Genomic DNA, 24,529 nt, shown 5'->3' on the forward strand with positions numbered 1-24,529 from the left:
AAAATATCGAGCCCCGGGGCCTTTAAAACTATGGGCTGGGGTGGGTGGGAGGAAGCGACTAAGGGTGGGGTGGTTTGCCCTATAGTTCCCACCCACCCATGTTACGTATAGAATCGGTTGAACTTGAAAGCTTTCTACCTCTTAATTATTCATTCATCGATATAAGAAGTATTTGGTCTGATCAGTTCCAATAGGATCTAAAAGACACATACCCAGCTAGGGTTTGGCTGCATAAACTCAAATAGGGTGAGGCTAGCTGTAGTAACTCAAGAAATGCTGATATATGGTGCTGATTGGCCCATATCTACAATTATCCTTACCAGACTTGCTCTCCAACACTACTGATCTCTGATTTTTCTCACCAACAGCCTGTAAATGAACCTTTCATGTGCCCCTGCTGATGAGAACATGTGAGAATACCCTTGGGTGATAGTTGCACACCTGTAGGTACTCAATCCTCTAAGAGATTTCCATTCCCAGAAGTCAGATCACTGCTGAAACCCCTGCTCCAGAGCTCAAAACCCAGTTTGCTGATGTAAAAAATGACCTCTTGAATGCCAAATGACTGCCCAAAGTGTTCTTTCATCATCCAAAACCCTAATTGATCCATTTAGGGTTGTAATTTCTCTTTTATTAAAGTCATAACTTTGATATTTATTAAAATATGCTCCGGGCTCCCTTTAAGAAGTTTGAACTTCTTCAAGGATCTAATTATCATGACTTGAGGGGCCCCCTTTTTAAAACAACTTCTTTCTACTAGTCACATACTCCAAGGTACACTTTATTGAAATATTATAAAGTGACTTTTTAAATTATCACTTTATTTTATTTTATTAAATAATAAAGCCACAACATAAATGATTTATTCTAACTCTAAAATTATCACCCGTTCACCTCCAACTGAAATCTTGCATTGCCACTAGTACTAGGGTGTTGTCTGGGTGAAGTAGGTCAACTGCCAATTCCCTCAAAAAAAGGGATTCTCCTTAAAAATAGGAAACTGACCTAAATCATTTGAAAATGCCCATAAGACTTCCTACAACACTTCACCGGTCCCGAGTGGTCAACCAATCAACTGCCAATCACTCCCTAAAAAATAGGAACCCTTCTTAAAAAATAGGAAACTGGCTCTAAGCTCTGGAAATGCCTCATAGGCCTCCCCAAAGTCTCCTGGCTCCTCTAAATAGGTCCCCTATCCACTACATTAGCCTATGGGAACCCCTATCGACAAGCTAACCCTACTAGAACACATCTGCCTTAAGAAGGGGACATTACAGTCCGCCCTCCTTGAGATTACTTGTCCTCAACCAACCTCAACTCCGGGTGATGTAAGATCTGCTCACTCTCCCATGTTGCATCCTCCATTGGCAAATCCTTCCACTTCACCAAATACTCCATGATAACTCTCCTCAATCTCCTCTCTCAAGTATCAATTATGGCCTTAGGGACAAGAATCAATTTCCCCTCCTCATCAAGGGGTGGTAACACTGTAGAAGGAATCACATTATGCCTAATCGCCTTCTTGAGGAGAGGCACAAGGAAGACATTATGTACCCGGCTATCTGCAAGTAATAACTCATAAGCCACTTGTCTAATACGCCTGATGACCCTGAACAGTCCATAATAACGTGGCTTAAGTTTATCTGCTCCACTCTTCCTGAGAGTGGACTGTCGGTAAGGCTGCAACATAAGGTATACCATATCACCGACCTCGAATGAATGCTCAACTCTGTGTTGATCAGCATAATGTTTTTGTTGATTCTATGCCTTTTGAATGTTTTCTCTCAAGGCCCTCATAATATCCTAATAGTCCTGCAATAGGCCCTTGGCACTAGTCAATCTACTGTCACCAAATAGCAAATTCAAGAAGTTGGGCACATCATACCCATATAGCGCCATGAAGGGTGACATCTAGATGGGCATGTGGTAGGTCGTATTATAGCAGTACTCACACATATGAAGTCACCTAACCCATGCCTGCTGTCCTAATATATAAGTTTGAAGGTATCCCTCCACCCACTTATTAACAACCTTTGTCTATCCGTTGGTTCGAGGGTGGTAGCTGGTGCTCAGGGCGAGCTCGCTGTCGCCAAGTCTAAACAACTCCTGCCAAAAGTGACTCATGAACCTGTTGTCCCCATCACTAACTATGCTCCTCAGCAACCCATGTAGTCTGAATACCTCCCGAAAGAACAAATTTGCAACCTGTACCCGCTGTGTGTAGTGGTGATGGGAAAGAAATGTGCAAACTTGGTAAGCTTGTCCATTACAACATAAATGCAAAGCCTGCCTTGGGCTTTGGGCAAGCCCATGATGAAGTCCATCGAGATGCATTCCCACTCCCTGCTTGGAACGCGCAAGGGCTACAATAAACTTGCCGAAAAAGTGAGCTCGTGCTTATTCTGTTGACAAGTAGAACACTCATTAACGTACCTAAGAACATTTGACTTGAGCCCCTTCCAAGTGAACCTCTCCCATATCTAGCGATAAGTCTTGAAGCACCCTGGGTGTCCTACCATTGGTGCATCATGGAAGGCTCTCAATATCTGCCACTTCATCTCTAAACCTAAGACTAAAACAATCCTCCCTTTGTAAATGATGAGATCATTTACAACAATATATTTGTCATCTCGTATTGTCCCATCAATGATACCAGCAAACCACGTGTCCTTAGCATACTCAGCTGAAATCAACACTCGCCAATCATCTATAATCTCCCCAATAGAGCACAAATGGGGTCTCCTCGATAGGGCATCTGCAACAATGTTTGTCTTGCCCTTCATATAAGCAATATCAAAATCATAAGCCTGAAGCTTACTCACCCATTTCTTCTATCGATCATTGAGATCCCGCTAACTCAGGAAATGTTTCAAGTTGTTATGATTTGTCTTAACTACGAATTTGCTCCCTACCAAGTACTGCATGAATTTAGCCAATGCATGCACAATGGCTAACATCTCCTTATCCTATATGTTGTAACTTCGATATGGCCCCCTCAATTTCCGACTCTCAAATGCTATAGGGTGTTTGTCCTGCATCAGTGTTGCACTAATATCCTCTCCTAAGGCATCACAATATAACTCGAACAATCTAGAGAAATCTGGTAATGCAAGGACTGGACACGAGCTCATCAACTACTTAAACTGATCAAAACACTGTTGTGTCTACTCTGTCCACACAAGGCCCCCTTATTCGTCAAGTCCATGAGAGGCATTGCTTGTTGTGAGAACCCCTTGACGAAGCATCTATAGAACCCGCATAGCACAATGAATCCCCTAAGCGGAGTGAGATTCTTAGGTGGAGGCCAATCAACAATAGCCCGGATCTTATTTGGATCACCCTGACTCCCTCTGAGCTAATAACGTGCCCCAAGTAGAGCAACTTTGTCATCCCAAACTCACACTTGGACTCCTTAGCGTACAAGGACTCCCTCTCTAAAATACCAAGCACCTCATCCAAGTGTCTCAAATGCTCATCCCATGTCTGACTGAATACCAAAATATCATCGAAAAAGATCAAGACAAACTTCGTCAACTAATGCTAAAAAACCATGTTCATGCAAGACTGAAATGTAGCAGGTGTATTGGTTAAGCCAAAGGGCATAACCAAGGATTCAAAGTGTCTTCAATGGCATTTGAAAGTTGTCTTCTTCACATCCTCCTCTCTCATCCGTGTTGTGACATTTTCACACATCACCCCCTGCAAATGGGGACCCCCTCTTTTTGCTGGATAAGCCAAGTCTTTTGCAGTCTGTGTCATCTCTCGATCCTAAGGAATGAATTGTAGGGTCTTGCTAGTCTAGATTTTGATCTTTGAAAGTAATAAAATGACTAAGAAACGAATGGATTCTTAAGGAATATATAGCCTAGACAGGATACAATCTTAATATTGTCATCAAGTCAAGATAGGATTTTGATGTATTGAGAACTGCATTGTGCTTATTGCTTTATCCTTCAAACTTTGCATTTTGCTAACTATGAACTTGATTGATACTTGTACTTCACAATGTTTCCTTGTCTTTTTCAAGTACATTGCAAGGAGCATGACTTTTAATGTTGAGAAGAGGACATCATTGAGTGGATGATATCATCATCCAGGGAAGAGATTGCAGTGATACAACAAAGAATGCATGTGCAAAGGAATGGAATGATGGATATTTGGCTCAGTGTCAGGATAACCCTAAGAATTGATATGAGGAAATGAAAGAGAAAGTTTTGGAGAAATTTGGCTAGGTTTGGAAGCATGTATGGTCTATTTTAGGGTTTTTATCCTTCAGACTTAGAAATGAAGTCAGTAGCCTAGGATTTTGTGAAATCTGAACGAACCGTTGAAATGAGAACCCTTCAAGGAAACTACCAGTCAAATTTGAGCGAATTCTGAGGACTTGCTATTTTTAGTAAGTTTCACTACGGCTCAAATTGACCTATTTTTGCATTAGACAAACTTACTATTTTTAGCAATATCTATTTTTAATGTCACTATGAACCGGTTTGCCCTAATTTGGTGTTTGGAAGAACTTATTGTTTTTAGTAAGTCTATTTTTGGAAAGTCCATCTTTGGCAACTAGCAGAGCATTGACGGCAGAATGTTCTTGAATATCCAGTTCTAAATCCGAAAAAGATGAAGAGCAAGCAGGTGATCAAAATTTTGGCTGTCTGGAAAACCTTCTCGAAATGGCAAGGCATGGAAAATCTATTCTTGGGCACAGTTCCCAAGAACATGAGGAATCTTTCAAAGTTTGAAAAATCCTTCACCTCGCTCGAAATGCACAGGATCCAATAGAGTGGGTGCAATCCTCATGAAGTGGAGGAATTTTCCAAAACTTGAAAATTCCTCCATGACCCCTCAAATGCGCCCATCCTCCCTCCTTGGGCACAAATCCCAAGGCAGGGAGGATTTTTCCTATAGGAGGAAATTCCTCCACCTCCAAAATGTGCCCAAGACTAGGAGGGCACACAATCCCAGCTAAGGAGGATTTTTTCCTCATGACCAAAATTCCTTCAAGACAATTCTTGGAAATAGTAAATAATTGGCTAAGTGTTGGAAATTCTTCTCCTCCAGACCCCAAGCATGCCAAGATTCTTGGAAAGCGAAAAAATGGTTATGTATCAAATAATTCCTCCTTCAAGACCAAAATGCACCCAAGCACTCTCATAGCATGGAAATGACAGAATTTCACCAAGTGAGGAAAATCCTTCAGGTCATCCAAAATGCACCCAAGCCAGGAGAATTCTTCCACCAAAATAAAATTGGTGCCCAAGAACTCAAAATTCCTCCTATACCTCAACAATGCACCCACCTCTAGGAAGGGAAGAAATGATAAATTTTGTTATTGACAAATCCTCTTCTAGGATTGATATGCACTCAAGGATTCATCAGAAGTGTGGAAACTAAAAAATTTGACCGAGTATGGAGAAATTCCTTCTCCAAACCCCAAATGCACCCATCTCCAAAATGACAGGAAACGAAGAAATTGACTATGGAGAAATTCCTTCTCCAAGCTTCAAGTGCGCCCAACTTCATGAAGTCATGGAAAGAATGAAAATTGGCTGTATGAAAAATTTCCTCCTATCCTTCTAGGATGCACTCAAGTACTCTAAGACATGGAAATTTGGCAAAGGCATTGAAAGTTCCTCCACCTGTCTCATGTGAGCCCAAAGTGGAGAAATGACATGAGGTGTGGAATTTAAATATTTAATGCTTAAGGTGGCATTTGGCAAGTCAAAGGACAAAAAGGGGCATCAATGATTCATCTCTCTAGTTCTAGGGCATCATTCCAAGAATATTTGAAAAGCATAAAGGAATTCCAATTCTAGAGAATGCCAGTCCAAAGACCTCAAGATTCAAGCAAGTACAAATGAGGAGAAGTTACAACTATCTCGAATTTCCTCCGAAAATCCAAGATCCCAGTCAAGAAAGAGCAAGGAGAAAGAATTTCAGTTCCAGACGTTCAAGGAAGACATTCAAAGTTCCTGAGATCTAGTTCAAGTATGAAAGACTTCAAGAATGACAGAATTGTCGACAAGGAAAGATATTCCAAGAAGGTGAATTCCCAAGCAAGTACATGGAAGGAAGAAAATGATCAAGGAAAGATAATTTCAGAAAAGTTAATTAAAGTTAGAACCTTGATCACAAAATGATGCAAAATGGAATATTCCTTGTGACAAGTCACTGGGTCTACATGGAGTCCAACATGCTAAGGTGGCATCCCATCACCTTCCTTAGCTAATCAAATGTCTTCCAACTGTCATGACTAGATTCATTGCATTGGCCGCCAAAGAAAGGGATAGTGGGCGCCCTATTTTGGGCAATGAACTATTAAATGCATAACGGAGTGGTGGCCTATTAAATGCATAGTCGACGCCTCATTTGGAGTGATGGGCCATTGAATACATGATGGACATGATGCCTTATTGATTGACAAGCCCACTACTTGGCACCACAAAGGGTTCATTTTGGTCAAAACCCTAATTAGGGTTTGCATGGTGTAATCTTGGCCCTTGATTTCAAATCAATCTTGGCCCTTCATTTGTGGGAGGATCTCTATAAAAGGCCTTGCCTTCTCATTTGTATTTCATTAGATAGTTAGCTCATTAGAAGTAGAGAGCTCTTCCTCCTTAGAGTAGAAGTAGAGTAGGAGAAGGCGAAGACATTGTTGTAAGACTTGGAGAAATAAAATTTGAATTCGTTGAAGATATGGTGGATTCATGTTTATTTCAACTTGTTGCATGGTGTTCTTCCAATTTCTCAATTATTGGATAAAGTGCTTTGAATTCAATGGAGAATGTAATGGTGTTTGATGAATTTCCATGGCTCATACTTTTTGCATCTTATTGATTATAAGTTGCAATGTAAAGTTAGCCTAAGCCTTTTATATGAAAGCTTAATTTCAATCATTGAATGTGCATTGTTCGTTATGGTGTTCATTATGATATGAAAATTCTTTGCATAACCCTTGGAAGATTGCACCAATTCTTGTGGAGTTGTATTTGATCTTAGCAAAGCAGAACTTGGTTAATGTGGAATTCATCCATTGGAGCACTATCCATTGATATCATTGCCCTTAGGAGTAGAAAAGATTCTATAACCCTTTCCCCTTTAATTTTAGTTCATTTTAGTTGTGTCCATTTGAAGACGAAGCATCATGAGATTGCAATATCCAATAAAGAGATTCCAGCCACAACAAGAAGTGAAAGAATGATCCAAACGTAAGTCCCTTTGTGTTACTAGCATATCACATCAAGCCAAACGAGCTCATATCCAACATAAAGTCGCATGTTCGCGGTAGGAACCTTGGAGTCGCCTCTATGATCTTCGCAATCTTAGCATACGAGGGGTCTTTTCTCAAGAGAGGATAGAGTCTCCTTTGGGAAACTCTATTCTGTGTTGGTGAGTCACAAAACACCCATCAACAATCCATATCTGATGGTAGCTGGACCTCAAATAGATCTTGGAAAAGTAGCATGATCCATGTTATTCATCGATCAGCTCATCAATGCGAGGTATGGGGTATTGAATCTTAATTGTTTTCTTATTCAATGCACATGCGAAGAGTCCCATCCTTCTTCTTAACTGTTATCACAAAAGCTCGCACCCTTGCTGAGCTATCAACTCAACAACCTTGTGAAACATGGAAACAACCCCGAAATGTGGGACCTTGTGCAAGGGGGTTGAATCTCCGGAGAAGGCCGGCTTCCTTCTCAATCCAAGTGCAGGTGTTGAACCAACTCAACACTTCAAAACTTACTCCTAAGCCTATTCTAACAACTTGCAGAGGTAAAGGGAAGAGAGAAATGCTTAAAATAAAAGGAGGTGATGCACCAAGAAGAGATTGTTTCTCTCCCTACCCGAAATGACACAAAGAATCAACTGAAACACCCAGGAGATGCACAAACTCTAGTTGTATGAGTGACCCCAATGCATGTATGGAGGTTAGAATTCGTTGAATGTCAAGAGGGGAGAAAGCTTCCCACAAGTCACATTCAGAAATAAGTTAGCACAGCATATACGAGAGAAGAGCCACAAAACATACACCTATGATGAAGGTAAGGAAACATAAACAACATACATAAGTTTGAAGGAAGGCAAGACAGGTGGATTTTCAATTGATTATAAGGCCAATGGCCAAACTTACAATTGCATAAATGCAAGATAAATACAAGAGAAGTGAAAGAGCATAGAATAGCTCAAGCCAGCAAGGAGAGAACCCTTTACAATGAGGCTTAACAGCCTTTATATAGAAAAATGGTTACAAAAGTGATCATGACCCCTGTGTGTCAGTCTAGGAGTGCAGGGAAGTGCATGCACTTGACTTGTGTACATGCAAGCAACCTAGCCATACCCTGAAAAGGTAACCCTAAGAAGGGTGGATTGACTAACCTTCCAAAGTCAGAGCATGCAAACATGACATAAGTCACCACAACAAGCATGGCCCCGTACCTCTCCTGATGGAAATCCTACCAAAAACATTAAATGCACCCTTGTGGCTCCACAAAAGAAGGTGCACAAGTCACAAAAGTCGTCGGAGCAGTTAAAGTTTTAAGTTTTGATCACACCATCTGGAAGTGTTGCCAACCCGAATGAAGTCCGAGGACTTCGGAAACTCGAGTTCCCAAAGTGGGGAAGACAAGGAAAGAACCTTGGAACCTTGAGGTTTCGAGGTTTCGGGGAGGAGAAAAGAGAACAGAAAGGAACTTCGGGACTTTGAGGTTCCGGGGAGGTGGAGAACTGAAAAAGGGCTAAGGAAGGAACTTCGGAACGTCGGGGTTCCGGAGTTCCGGGGGACTGAGAAGAAGGCAAGGAAAAGGCGGGATTTAGAAAAGGAAATTCGTAACCTCAGGGTTCCGGAGTTCCGGGAACAGAAGAGGAAGGGAAAGAAAGGGAGGAACTTCGGAACCTCGGGGTTCTGGAGTTCCGAGGAACAGAAGAGGAGGGGAAAGAAAGGGAGGAACTCCGGAACCTTGAGGTTCTGAAGTTCCAACAAAAGAAAGGAGAGGCAGCAAAGGGAAGGAACTTCGGAACCTCGGGGTTCCGGAGTTCCAGGAAGGGAAGAAACCGAAGAGGGAACTTCGGAACCTCGGGGTTCCAGAATTCCAGAGAAGGCAAAGAGAAAGAACTTCGGAACCTCGGGGTTTCGGAGTTCCGGGAAAGGAAGAAAAGGCCAAGGGAGGAACTTCCTCCGGACAAGGCAACACCTCACGATTCATGATTCTTCTGCTTTCTCCTTGATCAACTAGGGCAGTGTTGGTCCATGGATCGTATCTCTGATTGGTTCGTACTGATGGACCAAGGGTGTTGTTTGCCCTCTTGGGTAAACGGTTAAATGCAGAACGTAAATGCACTAAACATAATGGAAATATATTAAATAACCAGCCTCTATATTAATTCCACAGTCCATGTACAATAAGTGCTTATAACATTACATCTGACACGACTAACCTGATGATACTTCGAAGAAAAGGTACACAATATATAATACCCGAATGGGTGCGACACAACCGTCGCAACTCCAACTACCTACCCGTCGGCTAACTAACTGACCGCCGTAACTCATTATTACCGATGACAACATAAACATAATATAACAACATAACATAATGATTATTCCCGGCAACATCATCCCCCCCAAGAAAAGAAGTCGACTCCGACAACTTAATACAAAATAGAGATGAACGGCAGGAACGACTGACGCCAGTCGGGCCCGGATCTTATACACTTGTTGCATCCTCGCCTGAAAACCCTTTTCTGCTACCATCCAATGCTCAAGTACGGATTTCACCAATATTGCTTCCTTTGCCATCAGAGTCCTCCTGTGCTTAACCCAAACTTGTCTGCAAAACACGTTTTTCAGTCTCAGCTTCCACCAACTGCTACTCAATTGATACTATCTCCCTAGCCAAGTTGTCCTCGACAGCCACCCGTGCTGCTCTCCCGGCATTCAACTCCTGGGTACGCTGAACTAAGTCTCACGCGACTATTGCCTCCAACCTGGTGGTCAGCTCCTCCCGAGCCCTCTGTGCATCCACCAAGGCAACCTCACGTCCAACCGAGACATACTCCGAGTTCCTCAAAGCGTACCAGTCATGCCTAGAGGTGGCCACAATCCGCTGGCACAAATGCTAGGAGACACCTCAAATCCTCCATCACACTCCCCAAAGGCCAAAAACTGAACTGAATAACTCCCTAGTGTCATACAACTGCACGGACCTGCAATGCCTTCCCTCAAACACTATTTGTTCCCAACCTCCAAATCCGTCTCCCTCTACGGCTTATGGCTTCCCCGCCAATGCTTAGCTGCAGGCTTCTTTCTCACAATACGGACAACCACAACACTTCCCGTGGTCTTCTATAGCTCAAAATAAACTGGGGGTCTGGGGGCAACGCCCCCAGCGGGGTTGAGGGGCAGCGCCCCTCGCGGGGTCTGGGGCAACGCCCCCACAGGGTCGAGGGGCAGCGCCCCTCGCGGGGTCCTAGGGCAGCAGCGACTCATACGAAAGTCCATGGCGCACTTTATTTACAACCCTCAGAACCATACGAAAGTCCATGGCACACAGCATTTCAGTGATATTTTAAGATGCAAAAAACCCTTCTTTTCCACTCTAAATTTCCAATATCCTGGCTTCAAACTCCAGCGAATCATTTTAAATCTGGTCATCGTCGTTTTTTTTTTGGGCACTGAATGTCCCCAATGGCACCCCGGCCATCGGACCTCCCTGTACGGTCAACAACAGCACTGGCACCTCCGATCGTGCGGCCACCTTCCCGTGCGGTCGACACCCTTCTTACCATACGGACACACCTCCACTGGCACCTCCGATCATGCGGCCACCTTCCCGTGAGGTCGACACCCTTCTTACCGTACAGACACACCTCCAGCATACCGACAACATGCTCAACTGTGCACACCGTACGGTCCTCCTTCCGCATTCCCAACGCAGTTCAACCGTACAGTGACCACTGATGACGAAGCGACTGCGTGTGTGTTTGTGCGGTTGCATGGCTGTGCGGCTGCAGGCTGCGCATTGTGCGGCTCGTGAGTGTGCGGGCGGGTGAGTTCATGTCTCGGCAACAACCTTCGGTGGCTCCCACCGCACGGTGTGACCGTCGCACGATGGTGTCACCGTCGGTGGTTCCACCGCACGGTGGTGTCACCGTCGGTGATTCCACCGCACGGTGGTGTCACCTTGGTCCCACCATACGGTGGCCATTTTCCCTTTTTCTTTCTTTTTTTTTTTAATAATTTTTTACCGTACGGTCGCTGTCGTACGACCGTGCGTTTTTTTTTTTCAAATTTTTTTTTAAATAAATTTTTGATCGTACGGTCGCCTATCATACAACCGTACGTTTCTTTCTTTCTTTCTTCCAACCGTACGGTCATATGTTGTACGGCCCCGTACGGTGGTGTTTTTTTTTCACAATTTTTTTTTTTCTCATCTCCTAATTTAGTTGTCTTAGAGAGTCGTCTGCTCGGGTTCCCTGTCTCTGGGATTGCCCTTCATCCTTCTCGGTTTTCCTCACCCGAGAGTCGCCTGCTGTGGTCCTGTGCCTCTTGAGTCGCCTGCCTGGCCTCTCGAGTCCCCCTCCATCCTCTCGGGTCCCCCTCCGGGCTCTCGAGTGTCTGTCCGGCCTCTCGAGTCCCCTGTGCTCTTCGCGTGGTAGGGTTTCAATTTGTACCCGTTGGTGGCCAATCTATTTTCAATGGCCATCGGAAGACCTGGAACCACAAATTCTACCGGGACCACAACCTCCTTCCCGTACATAAGAAGAAGAATAATAATAAAGATTTTGAAGACTGCGGTCTTCCATACAGGGTTCCAATCGTGGCCAACACTCTTCGGATTATCTACGTCGCCAGGGTTTGGGGCGTCTCCCTTCCAATATTCTTTGTATTCCGGCAGGTACACCTCTGTTGGTTGCTCTGGTTCCTCTACTTCGAGCCTGTAGCTTTGGAACATTTCATAATCCTCCATTTGCCAGTGGAAGAGCCCATTAAGTGAGCATACCTCATCTTCAGAACATCCCTCCAATTCGAGCACCCCTTCACTGTTCGGCTCCATCGCGTTCTTGCCCTTGCTTCCATCGGGACCCCCTTCCCCTTTATTAGAGTCCTCTGAGTCCGAGTTTGAAGAGGCGAGCTCTTCGCCGACATCTTGGGTGTGTAGGTCAATGGTATATTTCCGCCCTCCCTTCTCCATGGAAAGTGTATTTTTCTTCCAGTTGTGGTTTACCCTCGCATTGATCAACCACGCTCTCCCCAGGATGGCGTCATAGCCTTTCTTCTTCGAGGGAATAACCACGAAATCTAACAAGAATGGTTGCGTACCAATTGTCACTTGCTGGGCCATCAACAGGCCGAGTGGCTTAATGCCATGTTGGTCCGCTCCCACCAGGTTGAATGTGGGTGGCCACAGGGTGGGCTTCCCCAGCCGCTTCCATGTTTCTTCTGGTAGTACATTCACCCCAGATCCCCCGTCCACAATGGTGTCCTTCAGAATGGTCCCACGGATACCCATTTCTACCACAGCTGGGTGTCTACCACTGCTCAAGGCTAGTAACATCGGGTCAGTCGAAGGGCTGACGGAAACCTCCACCTGTGGTGTACTCTTTGAAGCGGTGGCGAGAACCCCTACCTGTGGTGCACTCGACGATGCGGTGGCAGGAACCCGTACCTGTGGTGCACTCGACGATGCAATGGCGGGAACCTGTACCTGTGGTGCACTCGACGCTGCGGTGCTTTGCACATTGGTGAGGATGGCAGTCCTCAATTGTGGCATAGAGTCTAGAAGGTCTTTTACCTTTATCGGCACCTCCATCTGCAAGATTTGCCCAATGATGTTATTTTCCGCTTCCGTACGGGATGATGTACTCGCCACCTCGTTGTCCCGTCGTTCGGTCATCATCTCACGTTCAATATTAGCCTTTGCCTCCCGCAATCTCTCCTTCTCCGTACAGGGGTCGGGATAAGTGGCTTTTTTAATCTGGGCGCGGGTGATCGCCAGTACTTCTTTCTCACCAGTCTTCTCAGCCTTCTCAATGTTGAGGAGATTAACCCCTGCCTACGGGCAATTTGCGTCCTCATGGTCGCCTGGCCCACACCAACGGCAGAGGTGTTGAGGGGTGGCTTCCTTCGTGCAATCACGGGCGAAGTGCCCCCACTGATTACAAGCCCTACATTGGATAATTGGCCGGCCCTTGGCGTCATACTGGATACGGCTTCCGTTATTGTTATTGTTGCTATTCCTTCCGCCGTCGCGTCTGTTGTCCCGGTATCCTCCAGATGATGCTGTTGTGTTAGTATGTTGGCCGGTACCCGCTGGTGCGGATGTTGTGGCCTGCTCCGTGAACAGCACCTGGTTCATTTGCGTACCTCGGGTTTTCATGTTGTATGGGCACTCCTTGGTGGAGTGTCCCATCACTTGGCAAATCTCACAGAATGCCTTCTTTTGGCAAGTACCCTTTGTGTGCCCTTCCTCTTTGCACTCAGTGCACCATATGTCCCCTTCGTTCCGACCAGTGCTTCTCATTATTTTGAATTCCTTTCTCATTCGCTCCATGTCTTTCTGGAGCGCTTGCACCCGTTTGTCAGCCTCGTCGTCACTGCTGCTTTCCTGTGAAAAGTCATCGTCCTCGGATGAGGATTTATTACTTTTCTTCTTCTTTGATGTTTTGTGTTTGCTCTCCAGGTCCATCGCCCTATTATAAGCGTCGTCATATGACATCGGGGGTACAATTTTCATCTTCCTCCGTAGGGAGGATTTCAACCCTTCAACGAACCATCGTTTCTTCAATCCATCTGCAGGTTGGCTTTCCATTTTACCCAAGAGTTCTTTCAGCCTCCGACTGTATGCCCGTACTGTCTCCCTGGTACCTTGTTTGGTACTGTATATCTCCGTTACAATTTCATTGTCATCACGGAGCAACCGAAACTCCCCCGTGAATTCCTTTTGTAGATTGGCCCATGTGGCCACTTTTTGCTTGTCCACATCGGAGTACCAATCTATGGCAACTCCTCGTAACGTGGCTGGGAACTGCTGTACCCAGTCATCCTGGCCTGTTACTCCGTTGGCAGACCAAATGGTTTCACATGTACGGCAATGCCGTAAGGGGTCTTCCTTGTCGTCCCCTGTGAACTTTGGTAATTTTTGTTTGCTCGCCATCCCTGGTCGTCTTCCTGGAGGCGGTTGTGTCTGTGTCTATGGCCCTGCACTGCTTCCTCCGGTGGTGTTGGTGGTGTGTCCTGGAGGTACGGTATTTTGCCTGTCGCGTGTGGCACCTACACCCGTACTGTTGCCCTCCCCTTCGCTCTGACACGCTCCTACTCCTGCTTCCCGTTGGTGATCTTCACTCCGTGGCGTAAGGGATAAGTTCCTAAACTGATCCCGAGTCTCCTCGACTAGATTTCGCCGTACCCTTGTTTCTTCTAGAAATTCTTCGTGGCTCCGCGTCCTACGATGATCTGGCGACATGTAGAAATTTTCGTCGGCCTCTGCACCTTCCGTGACACCTCCTTGGTTCCCCTCGGGCCCCCCTTCGGCAGGTCGTCCTTCGGCAAGTTGCCTCAGCCTCTGTCTACGTTCTACTTGTTGCTCCAGAATCAAAGCCCTCTGCGCGGCCTCCCACTCGTTCGTTTCCGGTTTTCTATTTCTATCTTTATTCAATAGGTTTGGCATTAATTGTCGCACATTTCCATAACTCTCAATTCTTAAATCAAAACATGTCTTTATTAATTCATCTGCTCAAGTACAACTCGTGTCAATGGCACTTTTATTTGAAAATAAAAAGTTCACGGTTCAATTCCCTCCTGGCCTGGCGCCATCTCTTTCCGTTTCCCGTCGGCTGTTCTCTTCGTAGCGTTGCAGGATTTGTTGTCGTCGCTCTTCCTGGGCAATCTCCTCCAGGCGGGCCTGTTGTGCCAGCAATGCCTGTGCAAGCAACCGGGGGAGGTGGTTCATTAACCGGTTTACTGCCGAGCTGACCTCCAGCGCTGTCCACACGGCACTTGATGGGATTTCTACCTCCGCCGCTTCTCGTCGAACGTATGTCTGAATGGCTACCTGGAGCAAAATTGAAAATTCTCGCGTTGTCGTGTCTTCTCCTGTGTAAAGTTTTGTCCGCGCGTCGTCGACCTCCGGGTTTACTTCACCAACGGGTAGGCCCATTGTGTCTGTGCGCCATCCGTGTCTTCCGTTCCCGAGTTCATTTAGGCAACGGCGCCAAATGTTTGCCCTCTTGGGTAAACGGTTAAATGCAGAACGTAAATGCACAAAACATAATGGAAATATATTAAATAACCAGCCTCTATATTAATTCCACAGTCCATGTACAATAAGTGCTTATAACATTACATCTGACACGACTAACCTGATGATACTTCGAAGAAAAGGTACACAATATATAATACCCGAAGGGGTGCGACACAACCGTCGCAACTCCAACTACCTACCCGTCGGCTAACTAACTGACCGCCGTAACTCATTATTACCGACGACAACATAAACATAATATAACAACATAACATAATGATTATTCCCAGCAACAGGTGTCATAAAATGACAACATTAACCAATACCACAGCTAATGCAAATGGACTCTTACTAGGCCGAATGTGCCCCATCTCAAGCAGCTCCTTAATTGTCTTCTCTATTTCATCCTTAAGCCGCTTTGGATGCTTGTATGGGGTGATGATGATTAGTTTGGCCTCTTCCTCCAGCTCAATAATTTGTTCTATCCCCCTATCTAGAGGTCTACCAGGTGGTATGTCACTAAACACTTTACTATGTTTAGCCAAGATTCTCTTGATGTCCGAAGGATATTCTCACTTTTGTTGCTCACCTACTGTAGGCATCATGACACACTGTTGCCACTCAATCTAATCATGTCTAAGCAACCTCTCCATCCTCCTCAAGGAAACCATGCGTAAACCACCATTTGGCATCCCCCTCAGTACATATTTCCTCCCATTCACCTCGAACCTCATCTCCATGCTACGTAGATTGAGTGTTAACTCCTCAATAGCATAAAGCCACTTCATGCCCAAAACAATGTCCATCTCACCAATACCCACTACATAATAGCCCACTTCAAAGACATAATCATTGAGTTGTAGGGTCAAGTTAGGGATCCTACTGGTACATGTGAGAGTGAAACCATCTGCTACCTTCACTTGGAATCCCTCAAACTCCTCAACCTTGAGTCCTCTTTTGGACTCTAACCCCTTATCAATAAAATTATGTGTAGCTCCTGTATCTAGTAAGGTAACTATTCGCTGCTCACGAAGAACTCCATGAATCTTGAACAACCCCTCACGTTGAATACTAGAGAGTTGTGACATGGGTCTATCATCCTCCTACTCTTTCACTGACCCCTTGGATGCATTCTCTGATTCGTTGTCACAAATTTCAGAGTGCTGATCTGAAAAATCAGAATTGATATCATCAGCTGAATAATATTCCATTTTGTTAACCTTTCCCTTTAAAGAGCACTTGTGCTTAGAGTCTCATGGTTCCTTGCATTTGAAACATAATTTCTTACATCTTAAGTCATTAAGTGACTCCTCTTCAAGTTTTTGGAGAGGTTTCCTTTGCTGGTCTGATGGTCTTATGAAAAGGTTTTTTATCCTTACTGTTGGAAAAAGGTTTTGATGTGAATTTATTACTCGAGGCAGCAAGCTCCATGCTACAGGCCTTCTTCATGGCCTTCTGTAAAGTGGGTTGGTCAAAGGCCTTCAGCCATCCATGTAAGGGTTCAAAATGTCCCTCAATGAACAGGACAACCAACTATCTCTCGGAAATATCAGACACCATCACTGACAACCTCTGAAAATCAGCAATGTAGACCTCTAATGATCCGTACTACCTAAGCTGAGCTAACTCCCTAAAATTCATCTCTGGATCCTTTCAGTCAAAACGGTCAATGAGTTTATTAGTGAGCTCATCATATGAGGTGATCAAACTATGTCCCAAGGTAATCAATTTGTGGTACCACAACTCATGTGCTACACCATCCAAGTGCATGGTAGCAAACTTAATTGCCTCCTCTTCTATCATGGGTCTTAAAGACAGGTAGTTATCAAGTTTGTGCACCCAAACCCATGTTGAACACCGATCACTCCCATCATAATGTGGGAAGGTCAACTTACCCACCACATGCTGAAAATCCCTATGCCCCTGTGGAGTCTATAGTCTGATCTACCAGATGAACCTGCCCTAAGTCTCACTTCTGGCCAATGAACTGGTCAAGGGTCAACAACTCTCTGACCTTTGGTGGCAAGGTCATATACTTTGTATAATGATGTCGGATTTCCTCTGTTGTAGAGTAATGGAAATCAGGCTCTCGACCATGACGAGTAGGGGACTCCTCACGCTGAGTGAAAGTGGGCTATGAGGGTCTAGGTATGGAGCTGGAGAAAGAAGGGTCGCTCTTGGAAACCACTATGCTGACCACTGTCTCCCTGTGCTCTACTAGACTCACCATTTAGAGTGGTGTGCTAAGACTAATCCCTGTGCGGCTGATAGTGCTTGGCCATATATCCCAACAATTGAGACATCATGTCCAACATGGCATCAAATTTCTTCTCGATCCTGGTGTTAGAGCTGATTCACCTAGCCCTCCCCTTATCCTTCTCAACCATGGTACCTGTACTACTCTCACTATCATTAGAGACTTTCCTATGAATCCCAATAATGTCAGAGACTATCTCACCCTCTGGAACCTGTGATGGCTGCCACTGTACATGATACTCTTTGGTATAAGTATGAAATTCTTTGTCACTCATCAAAACGGTTCCAAATCACAGGATGGTAGGAAGAGGAAGATCTGTACTCTAATACCATTGTAATGTTCCACCCCAATCTATTGGTGGAATTTTCGGATTCTTTTGAAATTGTTTTGCTTTGTGTTTTTTATTCTGATTTTTTTCCTTTTTTCAAGGGTTTTCTGATTTTTTTGTTTTTTGATGTTATGCTTGGTTTTTTGCAAGGTAAAATGAATGCGAATAAAGATAAATTGCTGATATTGAAAAGTACAAATAACAAATTTGAGGGACTTTTATTGAGCAAAGTTGCTGGTTACATACCCTATAACAGTATACATAAGTCTGATACAGATCTAGAACAGCCAATATGTCTGATGAAGTTGTTATTTCACCTAGAATGCTGTCTCGGGGTCTGGTCTGCATTATCAGTTTTGATATTTGGTCTGATCAGTTCCAATAGGATCTAAAAGACACATGCCCAACTAGGGTTTGGCTGCATAAACTCAAATAGGTTGAGGTGAGCTGTAGTAACTCAAGAAATGCATATGGTGCTGATTGGCCTAGATCTGCAATTATCCTTCCGAAACTTGCTATCCAACACTACTGATCTCTGATTTTTCTTCACAAACAGCCTGTAAATGAACCTTTCCTATGCCCCTGTTGATGAGAACCTGTGAGAATACCCCCTTGGGTGATAGTTGCACACCTGTAGGTACTCAATCCTCAGAGAGATTTTTGTTCACAGAAGTTTGATCACTGCTGACACCCCTGCTCTAGAGCTCAAAACCCAATTTGCTGATGTAAAAAGTGACCTCTTGAATGCCAAATGACTGCCCAAAGTGTTCTTTTATTATCCAAAACCCTAATCAATCCATTTAGGATTGTAATTTTATTTTTATTAAAGTCATAACTTTGATATTTATTAAAATATGCTCCCCTTACGAAGTTCGAACTTTTTCAAGGGTCGAATTATCATGACTTGAGGGCCCCCTTTTTAAAACAACTTCTTTCTACTAGGCACACACTCCAAGGTACACTTTATTGAAAAACTATAAAGTGACTTTTTAAATTAAATAGTCACTTTATTTTATTTAATTAAATAATAAAGCCACAACATAAATGATTTATTTTAACTCTAAAATTATCGCCTGTTCACCTGCAACCGAAATCTAACATTGCCACTAGTATTGGGGTGTTGTCTGGGTGAAGCAAACCAACTACCAGTTCCCTCCTAAAAAATAGGGATTCTCCTAAAAAATCTGAAAATGCCCATAAGACTGCCTACAACACTTAACCGGTCCCCAAGTGGTCAACCAGTCAACTGTCAGTCACTCCCTAAAAAATAGGATCCCATCCAAAAAAATAAGAAACTAGCTCTGAGCTCTAGAAATGCCTCATAGACCTCCCCAAAGTCTCTTAACCCCTCCGAATAGGTCCCCTATCCATTGCATTAGCCTATGAGAACCCCTATCGATAGGCTAACACTGCTAGAACACACCTGCCTTAGAAAGGGGACATTACATATTATGTATAACATGTTACAAATGGTTTTGGGAAACCTTAAACAGTTTTGTAACCTGTGTATGACTGTGTGACTGGTTAAATGATATTATGCGACATTGATTCCAAGAAGGGGTGTTAATCTCAAGTTGTTGTCTATGACGGATTCCTCAATCCGTGACTCTTGTATGAGCTTTCAATGGGTTTTTGGAACTAGTTGGGAATCGAAACTTTAATCAATACCTATACTATAGTAAATTTTGGTTGTGACTGGATCTTCCTGATGCAACTTGTTAAGTTTATGGTTGGTGACTAGTGTCAAATAGTCACTTTTCTGTGCAGTCCAATATCGCTTATCTTGAATCAATTTATGTTTGTAACTCGATCTTCTGTATTAGGACTTGATTATCACTCAACCTAATGTTTTAATTATCAAAACCACCATTTACCTTACATAGGGTCAACATTGAGTTTGACTAGAAACTAGGTAAGGATGGCCTTCTCCTAGCATTTGAACCCATACTCAAGCTGCAGGATAAGTGTCGCATTTCTTTCATCTAATCCTGTTTCCTTGTGGCAATTGGACCCTTACTACTCCTCGATAAGGAAATGGGTGGTGATCCTATGGATGGGCTTCCGTCGTACCATCATCTACCAAAGAAAGTGATTATACTAAAAGTTGTTGAAGGCTGGAATTCATCTTCAAGGAACTCTTGGTGGAAACTGCACTTTTGGAATCTGGACTTCATGCTTACTTTTTACTGTTTTAAAGATGAGATCTCAACTCTAAGTTCTTCTTCATTATTGTTGTAACATTGTTGATGCATTGTTACTGTATCTGTTAAGGAATTGTAATATATGAAGAATATCTGTAAGATCAGCTAAGGTGGTAACATTATTATGTGTCTACTCCTAATGATTGTGAAACAAAATTGTATTAGATTTTGGTAAATGAGTTAATGACTCCTATTATTCCTACTTAGTTTTCCTTATAGGATTTGGAATTGAATTGTATGAGTTAGCAATGTACACTCATAGTCTTATGCTTGGCATATACTTAGAAAGGTGGCTTAAAGTGAAAGAGGATCTTGGCAGTGAATCGTACACTATATGGTAATGATAAGTTCATTCTAGGATTAAGCAAATGAGATTATGTACCAATAGGGAAGGAGGGGTGGTCAGTGGGGGGAAGAACAATTGTTCTCATTGGAGAACATGAAATTATTGACTATAATGACAAACCTAAACCTGGGGAACAGAATGGAATCAGGTGTTAATTCAAGTGAATAATTGTTAACTGGAAAAAATTAAAAGTTAATTCTCAACCAGATTTTGAGGTGTCACTCCATTAAATCATCTATGTGAGTGGTGGATACTAGTTCTTTGTCGTAATATTGTTTAGCACTCTATAGAAAATGCACATGCACCACATAAAGCCCATTTCCATTTTTTGGACCACTAGTATAAGAGAACCACACAGAGACATGCTAGGTCTGATCACTCCACTCTCTAATAGATCTTTCAGCTACTCCTTCACTTCAATAGCATCATGTTGGTGTGTTTTTTATGCACGCGGAACTCAGAATAAAATACCCAGAGATATCCTATTCTCTCTTAATCAAAATCTTCTATGTGCTAAACAAATGGACTGTGTGATCACAAAGATGATTCCACGGTTCCAGATTCAATGCGAATAGTCTCAATTGGTTCGTTGATTTATGCTAGTAATCTCAAGGAGGACTTACACAATTGTTCGAGGAGTGAATCAATCAAAGGATTCTGTTAATTGCTGATGCTTGTAACTTTCTTCCTTTTTGAAATGATTTTTCAATAAGTCCTACTAAGACTTGAAAAAAAAGGCAAAAGGAAGAGGGTTTAGAAAGATAAATCTAATCTAATCCTATGAATTCGAGAGACAAAAATTGCAAAAGTGGAAGTAAAACCAATTCTTGCTTCACCAAATTCAACAACTTCACAAGAACGGTACAATCTTCTAAGGAATTCATTTCACTCACCAACATTTTGAACAATAAATAGAGTAATAGAAGTTAAATTTCTGAGTACTGGTTCAAACTAGCTTTGCACAATAATTGAAAATCATCCAATTATCAAAAGTATGAACACATTGTTCCACATTGAGCAATTTCATCAAATCCTCCATTCAATCTATCAACTTGGAAATGAAATCTATTCTAAGGAGAGCCAAGAAACCATGCTAACTTGCAAAAGTAGACAAAATTCACCATCAATTGAACAATGAATATGTTTTAGCACTTAAAAAAGTATCACTACAACAATTTTTCGAAAATCTCTCTTTACAAATGAGAGGAGGGTTTATATAGGCACCCCATTACAAAGCAACGGCCCAGATTGATCCAAGATCAACGGCCAAGATTAACAAATAAAACCCTAATTAGGGTTATTTGCAAAACAATTCTTTTTGGCCAATGAGAAAATTACAACACTTTGAATAACCAATGAGAAAAATAGAAGCCACTTGTTGAGTCTAGTTCATTGCACCTGAACATGTCTAACTTGGAACCCTTGGATTGACTGATTGATGACTGGGATGCCACCTCAGCTTGCCTTGCGGATTTGATTCTCCACAGCCAATATCTCTTGATACCCAACATTGTTCCAATTGCATCATGTGATGAAGCATGCTCTGAAATGATTAACTCTTCTAAAATTTCCTGCCATGGACTTGGATGGTCGATGTAGAATCTTTCATCCTTGGATACCTTAATCTTCTTGAATGTCTTAATGAAGTGTGAGTCCTTATTTGTCACATCGTCCTTCGATTCTAGCTTGAAGCGTGAATGTTGTTCTTCCATCATCTTTTCAACTGGTTCCTTGTTTCATCGACACTTTCCTGGAAGTCTCTTCCTTGAGTTGACATCAAGTACCTAAGAACATGGAAAATTTCTAAGTTAAACAAAATAAGCTTAATGTTATCTTGACATATTTTGAAAGAATAACTCTGATTTTCTAATTAAACTTTAAAAATCAGACTGAGTATGGTCTGAGAAACAAAAATCAGAGTTAAGTTGACTGAGAATTTGTGAACTAATGTCTAATTTTGAACTTAGCATTGCCAATTAGATCTGAAAACTTCAAATCAGACTCAGAAAATTATGAAAATCTTGAAATTTAGTCTGATTTAAGCTTCTAGAGGTGAAAATCAGATCAAAAGAGGCTCTGGAAATCAAAATCAGACCTTATACACATTCTGGAAATCCAAAATCAGACTCAGAAAATTTGAAACTTAGTCTGATCAGACATCATGAAGAATTCTAGAACTTAAAATCACTTAGAAAGACCTAAAAATTATGAAACAAAGTCTGATTTCAAGGTTTTCTGCCTCTGGGACACAAAAGCAGCCCTACTCCATGGATGGAATTCGAAAATTTGATATGGAGAAGACATGCATTGGTATGACAACCAGAGTTTAGAAAGAAAGAAGGGAATTTGGAGGCCAAAATCTCAGACTTTTGCCCTTGAATTGCTTCAGACCTGCAAGGAATGGAGAAGAATCTGAGAGAATGCTGATGATCAACCTTTGGATGCCTTGAATTCTCCTTCGAACTTCTTGAAACCTGCAATTACACCCCTAAATTGCCTAAAAAATCTTGGAAAGATGCCTTGGAAAGTTCTAACTTCACAAGGATGAGAGAAAAGTGTGAATAGTCAAGTTGCCAAGGCCTATACTTACAGAGAATTTGAATATTTCCTTGCACTGTTTTTTTGTTTTTTATTTTATTTTAATGGCAATGTATTTAGTCACAATTAGGCTTCCAAATTGAACTTTCCCTGTTTTATTGTTTTTTTGGTTTTATTGGCAACTTTTTTCCTTAGAAGCTTCTCTTCTAGTAACCTTTTTGCTTTATTTCCTTTTCAATTTAGCCAAGTTCAAACTCTTTCCTTTCATGAGTTGGGCGAATTTCTCCTTGTACTCAGCTTTTTTTTTTTAATTTTTGAAATTTTTGCCTAGACAGACTTTGATGCTAACCAAGGAACTTTTGACCATGGCATGAGTGGACTTTGCAAGTGTGCAAGGAAGATTCACCATGAGGTAGGGCGGACTTGAGGTTGGATTAGGAATTTTTTATACTTAACCAAAATTTTCAACCTTTTCTCAATACTTGACCATTTTCAAACCCACTCCTAGAGCATACTTCATGATAGGATTGGGAAGTTTTCCACTTGCCTTTGGCAGACATTACTTTTGCTCAAGTAAGTTTTCCATGGAAACTTGGAATTCTTCTATGGAAACAAGGAATTTTTCCAAGGACTTCAGGGATTTTTTTTCGAACCAAGTTCCAAACTTAGTCAATTTCTTGTGATCTTAAATCTACTTTTTAAAAATTATCCTCTGGATTCGAAATTTATTTCATACTTGGTTTGTTCTGGATGAATTCTCTTGACTTGACACATCTTTTGAACTTGAAACCATCCAAAACCTCGAAAAAAGAAAAAAGAAACTTTCTATTTTTTGATAAAAAAGCAGGCCAAAAAAGCAGGTTCCCGGATTGGCCCCAAAATGCCAAAAACAAAAAATTCTAAATTTAGAAAAAAGCAAAAAGCAAATTTCCTAAAAAAGCAAGTTGTCAAAATTGACCCCAAGAAATTGCGATTTTACTCCTTCAACCAATCTGAGGCAATCCATAGCATTATAACATTCCTTTAACCATTCCTTCACTTTTTGACTCTGACACTTCTCCAAATTTCATAAAACTTGACTCATTTCTAAGACTTAGAGACCGGAGACCAAAACCAAAACCCTAATCTAAAAAGTGAAAACTAGGGCGTCCCCATTTGTGATGGGAAAATGTGTGAAAACGTCACAACACATCCAAAATACTGTTAACAGTAGAGATATGCATGGGGAAAGGGACAATCAAATAGAAATTCAATTTCATGCTGAATAGGCCTGTGTGGTGGCAGCCCTTTAGGCTTGTCAAAGAGCTCACTAAATTGCCATATTCGATTGCCTGTACCTTGCTTTTCATTGCTGCTTTACAGTCCATGTAAAGTCTTAACTTCTGCCACTTGCTTGACCCTCAAAATCAACAAAGCCAAACTGCCAAAAGCATTGATAAGACATCTTCTTTGAGCTGCACTAATAAAACCTCTTTGACCAGCAGATATTCACTCAACCTTCTATACAAGATTGTGTAATGTCCCCTTATGTTATTACTTTGGGAATTAAGGGAACAATTGACTTGTAAATCAATTATTAGAGACTTCTTTCCAATCAAAATCCAAACACTTGGAATG

At 42.5% G+C, this 24,529-nt stretch overlaps 1 protein-coding gene across 2 annotated transcripts in view; it reads right to left on the reverse strand.

Moving 5' to 3' along the window:
• LOC131061507 (uncharacterized) overlaps positions 1 to 24,529 on the reverse strand; it is a 126,192-nt gene that overhangs the window by 47,498 nt on the left and 54,165 nt on the right. Inside the window, exon 8 of one of the 2 annotated variants that reach the window (XR_009110544.2) lies at positions 21,773 to 22,158. The exons of the other annotated variant lie outside the window; for it this stretch is intronic. The gene's annotated coding sequence lies outside the window, so the exon portion shown is untranslated. The remainder of the gene's footprint in view (positions 1 to 21,772; positions 22,159 to 24,529) is intronic. 2 annotated transcript variants of the gene reach the window in all.

This window comes from Cryptomeria japonica, chromosome 8, assembly GCF_030272615.1.
Source record: "Cryptomeria japonica chromosome 8, Sugi_1.0, whole genome shotgun sequence".
NCBI classification, from domain to species: Eukaryota; Viridiplantae; Streptophyta; class Pinopsida; order Cupressales; family Cupressaceae; genus Cryptomeria; species Cryptomeria japonica.